General features: G+C 43.8%; 1 protein-coding gene across 2 annotated transcripts in view; it reads right to left on the minus strand.

The window, feature by feature from the left end:
- The window catches only part of apba1a (amyloid beta (A4) precursor protein-binding, family A, member 1a), a 41,285-nt gene extending 37,720 nt beyond the window's left edge, over positions 1-3,565 (minus strand). For both annotated transcript variants that reach the window (XM_068604917.1, XM_068604916.1), the window contains exon 1: positions 3,478-3,565. The gene's annotated coding sequence lies outside the window, so the exon portion shown is untranslated. The remainder of the gene's footprint in view (positions 1-3,477) is intronic.
- Between the last annotated feature and the right edge of the window lie 2,435 nt (positions 3,566-6,000).

The following is a 6,000-nucleotide window of genomic DNA, read 5'->3' on the forward strand; positions in this document are numbered from 1 at the left end:
CTGGATGCGTATCTTGACTTAATGTTGCACTCAAAGTCAAAGCAGCGGCTTAAAAATGAGAACAGCTGATCCACCGTCAAAGGTCAGTCCACCTTAAGTGAGCCTGGGCTGAAGTCGCCATATAAGATACCAAAGGATACACTTTTCATAAATCACTACTTCATTTCACACTTGTGTCACTGGAAACATAGACACACACGTTACAAGTTATAAATGAGACCAAATAAATGCATTTAGGCTATCACATTCCTTTCAACAATATTTCCATTCAGAATAACAAACACCAGCCTTTCATATTCATGAGCCTAGCTGCACGGACTCATATCATTGGACAACTGGCGACGATGAATGCCACCAAGAGTGTCGTCAGAATGAATGGCCTATTCAGAGAGGAGCTGCGGCTGTATGGCAGGCAGAGAGTGCCACAGGGGGTGGGGGGCAAAATAATGGGCGTTGCATCAAATTAGAGTGTAGTTACTTAAACAATAAACTGCTGTGAGGTTGCTTAGATTCAGTTGATCACATTCTTATTTCCTGCAAGATTTCTACCCGTAATCATCTCTTCCATGTTGATGAACAAACATCAAGAGCGCATTCACAAACTTCCCTTTGTATCGTCCATGAGTGAGCATTGTTGTGCATATATTTTAAATTGTAGCCATTATTTTTCACACCAATAACCGTGAAGCACTTTTGTTAAGTCTGTTACAATACAAGCTCTTCATGACAAGTCATCACTCTCAGGTCCGCCATCTGTGATCTATATTTATTTATTAGGAGTGAGAATCACCAGAGGTCCTACGATACGATATTGTCACGATACTTAAGTTCCGATACGATATTATCACGATACTGCGATACATTGAGTATTGCGATGTATTGCGATTTATAACCTTTTTTGAAAACTTTGTCAACAAAAGAAAAATTGATTTTATTATTCCAGGACCAAAAAAGTTTAGAATTGATTAAATAAAAGATCAATACTCGGTTTCCGTGTATCAGTACAATATCGGCACGCAAAATATCGCGATACTATGCTGCATCAATTCCCCCCCCCTATTATATATATATATATATATATATATATATATATATATATATATATATATATATATATATATATATATATATATATATATATATATATATATATATCATTGAGTCTCGAGCACACCGGCAGCAGTTTTTACAATAATTTGGATTTATGCATTTTATAAATGTAACCATGCATTAGTGCAGCCTTAAAAATCTGACAAATGGGTATTTCTTCTTTTTTTTTGTCCATCTAACGCAGAGTTCCATGCAGCTGGCCCCGGGGCAGAGACTGACTAGCACAGAGAGCATCATTTTTGTAGTGAGGCTTGGCATAAATCCACAGACACCTGCCATAAATGCCATTGACTTACATGCATTAACAAAATGTATATTAAAATCAAAGCATGTTGTGTCAAGGGTGTCCAATTTCCTTGACTATTAGAGTGACTCAAAACGACGAGCTCTGCTCAGGGACATACTTGATGACGCAGCATATTCAGCCTCCACAAAGCGGCTGCTTTCAACCACACCGATTGATTGAGCTTCCCCGGCAGTGGAAGACGAGAGCGACCGGGCAATTGATCTTCCACGAGAGCGTCGTCGGGCTTTTCACGCCAGTTGGCAGATCGTGATGCCACTTGTTACAGTTTCATATGAACAGTGTGTAGTTGGTGTGAAGGCGAGTTCGTGAGCAGTGGCGGGAGGTCTCATGCCTAAATGTACATGCATCCATTATCACAGGATGACATGCATGAAAATAGGCCTGGAGCCAGCAAGCACAAGACCAGGACCCTGAAAGTGAAGCAGCCAGCCTTCATTGGATTTGCTTCTTCTCGCGGAGCTGGATCAAAATATCTTTGGCGATCATCTAAGTGCAATTATCTAGCTGATAGAGGGGGAAGCTACTCCAGGACCAGGACCGAGAGTCCCTAAGTCTCCAGGACCAGGACTGAGAAACCCAAAACAGAAATCTGCCTTAAAAGCCAGACAGCGATCTGCAACACAACAAGAGCCACAGACTCAACAAGCCACATGAGCTTTCCTGCTAAAGTCTGCTTCTCATCGAAGCCTTTGGAACCAGCGAGACAACCAGTTAGTTGATAGTGAGGTCGTCTAGAGACGAGTCTCGGGACACTCTTCCCAAACCTAAAGGTTACCACCTCAACCCTTCTTTTTCCCCTGCGGGTGCTGAGCCTCAAACTCAGACACTGCCACGCCCCTTGAGCCGCAGATGATTAATCCGAACAACACATTCTCTCTTCCAACACGCCACACAACCGACGCTAGGGCAGTGGTCCTAACTTTGAATGTTGACGCTCCAGGTGACCCTCTTGCGTGAAGGTTTTGGGCGGGGCATGAAGGGCGTGGCGGTTTCCACTCGGTAGGCTCTTGACGTTTTTTACGTTAAAATGTACGTCTTTAAAGGAAGTTGGGTTTAGGCAATAAAACCACTCACGTTTAGAGAGTATGGTCAATGCAAACGTGACTCACATGACTGCCGTGTGGGAACTATTCGCTCGCTCTAAGCCAGTGACTCTGACCGCCTCACAGTGACGCAGGTGGGTTTACAGAAACCTTAAGACGCTGAGGGATGCCTCTGTGCGTCGGTATCAGACTCTCGAGGGGCCCTGACGGGTTGGGAGTGACACATGGCCGTCCGCCCAAAATCTTGTTTCTTCAATAAAAAATAAAAAACTATCAACAATTTTTTTTTTCTTCTTTTTTTTTTTTTTTTTACTCAATGACACAATTTGACTGCAACATTTTTTTAAAAAGTGGATGACCACATGTGTTTCGAAGGCAGCACATGGACCTCCCCGGTTGCCCTGTTGCACGATGGACTGCAGCATCCCACACCGACAGCACAACCACCAACCTGCAGCATCTCTGTCAACAACAGCAGCAGCAGCCTCTGCAGAACACACGGGATGAGTCTGGTCCAGGCACAGCAGCATCCGGGAGGGGAAGGTCCCGCTGAGGCACAAACGGAACCCGGCAAAGCATCAAGAGAAACAAAAACAGTCCCCCAGGCCGGAGAGGGCTGCCCGGGTTGTGCTCAGTCCTGCTGGGACTCCGCACCTGCCAACAACAGGGCCTCTTATGGGCCGTTTCACTCGTGTCAACCCGGTGCGCGGTCCCGCCTCGACCCGGCACAAAGCCCTCTATACAACCGGTGCGGCGTTGACTTCCATCTGAAATAGAAACGGTGTTTGCTCCGGGAAAACCGCGCCGTTATGTCCCCCCAACCTCCCCTCTTCCGTAGCCGCTGCTCACACAGTCAACAAACCGAGCGGCGACACAATACAACGCCCCCCCCCCCCCTCCCGACGCGTCCTCCCTCCCGGTTCTCAACGGAGCCGCTACGGAGCCGCTTTCGCCCGCTCCGCGTCCCCGAGTCGGCTGACAGCGGGCTGGTGTAAGAGTCGAGTCCGGGGGACTCACCTGCTTTCAGCGGCGACGCTGCTGCGGGCTGCGGGTCCGCTGCGCCGCTGCCAAACCATCCTCCATCTTCCCCGTAGCGGCTGCTGTCTGTCCCTGTGCGCGTGTGCGCGTGCGCGTGTATGTGTGCGTGTTCGCCAGCCTCTCTCCAGCCCCTCCTCCTCCTCTTCCTCCTCCTCCTCCTCCTCTTCCTCCTCCTGGACTGTACAACACCGGCGCTAGAGAGCAGTTTGCGGCACTTTGTTTGTATGTAAAATAATAAATGCATTAAAGCCCAAATGGAGCAGGAATGAGTCCTGAAACCCAGAAGTGAGTTTGTATTTAGGCTTCTGGTCCTCTCCTCTTAAAGTCAATTTTCTAACAGCCTCTCCTGCCTCAAATATACGTGTGTGTGTGTGTTGTTTTTTTTCTCTCGCAAAAACATATGTAGATAGATTTTATATTAAAAAAAAAGAAAGTCATTTTTCGGTACGCGTATACGAGAAACCAACTTTGGTTATCGGCAGCTCCATAGCCAGAAACGTGAAGATGACGAAGGGACCACAGTCACATGTATTTATGAGGCCAGAGCGGAACTGTTTGTTGAGGATGAACTGAAATACAATAAGATAGTAATTCTCGTCGACGGTAACGACTTCACTAAAGTCACTCAAATCAATGTGGAATCACGTTATTTTTTCTCAACCTCCGAAATAAACTGTTTATAAAAGTTGATAAAATAAACTGCTGATAAAAGGGATTTGAAGTCGGATTATTAGTTTTTCTCGGCATCTTTGTCGTATTTGTATTACTTTATTTTGAAAAATGCGAACCTCAAAGCTCCAAAGCGGTCATTCCAGCATGATGTTCCAGGTTAAATGTCGCCTCCATACAGTCATTATCGGCTTGTTTGGTGGCGGTGCGGCTTCGCCCTCGCCTGTCATACCAGAGGTCACGGGTTCAACGCGGGCCCGTGGCAGCGTACCTTGTCGAGGTAGTTCTCCAGGAGCATTCTCCTGGGTTCATCCTCGAAGCGGGTTACACTCTGGTGTGTGGAGTAGCTTCCCCGAGCAAGGTGGGTTTGTAAGTCGAGAAGACTAGCTTTCCTCCCACAAGTTGCTCAATCAACCGGGTGATTGAGCAATCAACTGAGTTGGCACCTAGACCGTGTATACATATGTACAGCTAATCACTGTATACTACTAGTATACCAGGGGGTAATAAGACAACTCAGAAAAAAGCGAATTTTTAAAAATAGGACACCATTTTCACTCAATTTTTTCTCAATTATTTTTTTCTATGTTTATATTCTATATCTATATTTATTATATATTGCATTATTATAACCATATGCATATACATATATACTGTACAGCCCCAGCGCTACGATTGACCTACATGTATGAAACTTGGTAGGCATATGTACCACATCTAGACTTAAAATAAAGTCTCTTGGACCATGCTCTAAAACTTACAAAAATCCTTTTTTTTCCCATTTAAAAAAATAACACAATTTACTTGCTTTTTTATTTCTTTTTTTTACGATATATAGAAATATATTATTGCACTATTAAAAATATTGCATTTATATAAACCAATCTAAAGTCGTCATACCTGCGTGTATTGATTACCATAGGTAGTTCTTCGCTCATTTGACGAGATATGCAATTAGTAAAGTGGACAAATGAATCATGTTTTTTTAAACATAGGGTCCTCATAATCTGTACACAAACTGAATGTTTTCCAAACTATTTTTTATCATGAAGTAAATGAAACGATATACCACCACAGAGCCTCAACAACTCAGAAAAAGCGAATTTTTCAAAAATAGGACACCATTTTCGCTCAATTTTTTCTCAATTATTTTTTTTTCTACATTTTATTATTATATTGCATTATTATTGCATATACAAGCCAATCTAAAGACGTTGTTTATGAGATGTATCTCCATATATACTGTACAGCTAATGTAAATTTCATCAGTCAAATATTCATTTAAGCAGCCCCAGCGCTACGGTTGACCTACATGTATGAAACTTGGTAGGCATATGTACCACATCTAGACTTAAAATAAAGTCTCATGCTCTAAAACGTACAGGATGTCAGATAGCGCCCCCTAAAAAAACTCACTTTCTTTTTCCAACCTTGAAGTGTGAAAGACTGATTGACCTGAAATTTGGCACACATGTCAGTATGGCTCTTCTCTACAAAACACAGATTGAAAGCCTTAGGCTCCGAAAAACATTTTTTTCCCCCAAATCTTCTTAAACGCTGTGTTTGATTCTCACAACATTCTCTGTGGATCATTACTGGTTCAATGTCATCAAAACGTATCAAAAGCTTGTTGATATGGCGAGCCGCAGGCCTCCCCGATGTGCTGTAGCTAGCGAGGGGCCGCTCACAGCTGCTCGCAGCTTTAATTTCGGATTAATATTTCACATGGCTTTTACAAAGAGAATCCAGCATGACGTGAGCCAGATTCCCCAGAAATGCCTCCTCGAGCGGTCAATAACACACCTTTTTGGAATGATTAGGACCTGAAGAATC

Source organism: Clinocottus analis, unplaced genomic scaffold (assembly GCF_023055335.1).
Source record: "Clinocottus analis isolate CAN_PGR_092001 unplaced genomic scaffold, fCliAna1.0.p SCAF_7, whole genome shotgun sequence".
NCBI classification, from domain to species: Eukaryota; Metazoa; Chordata; class Actinopteri; order Perciformes; family Cottidae; genus Clinocottus; species Clinocottus analis.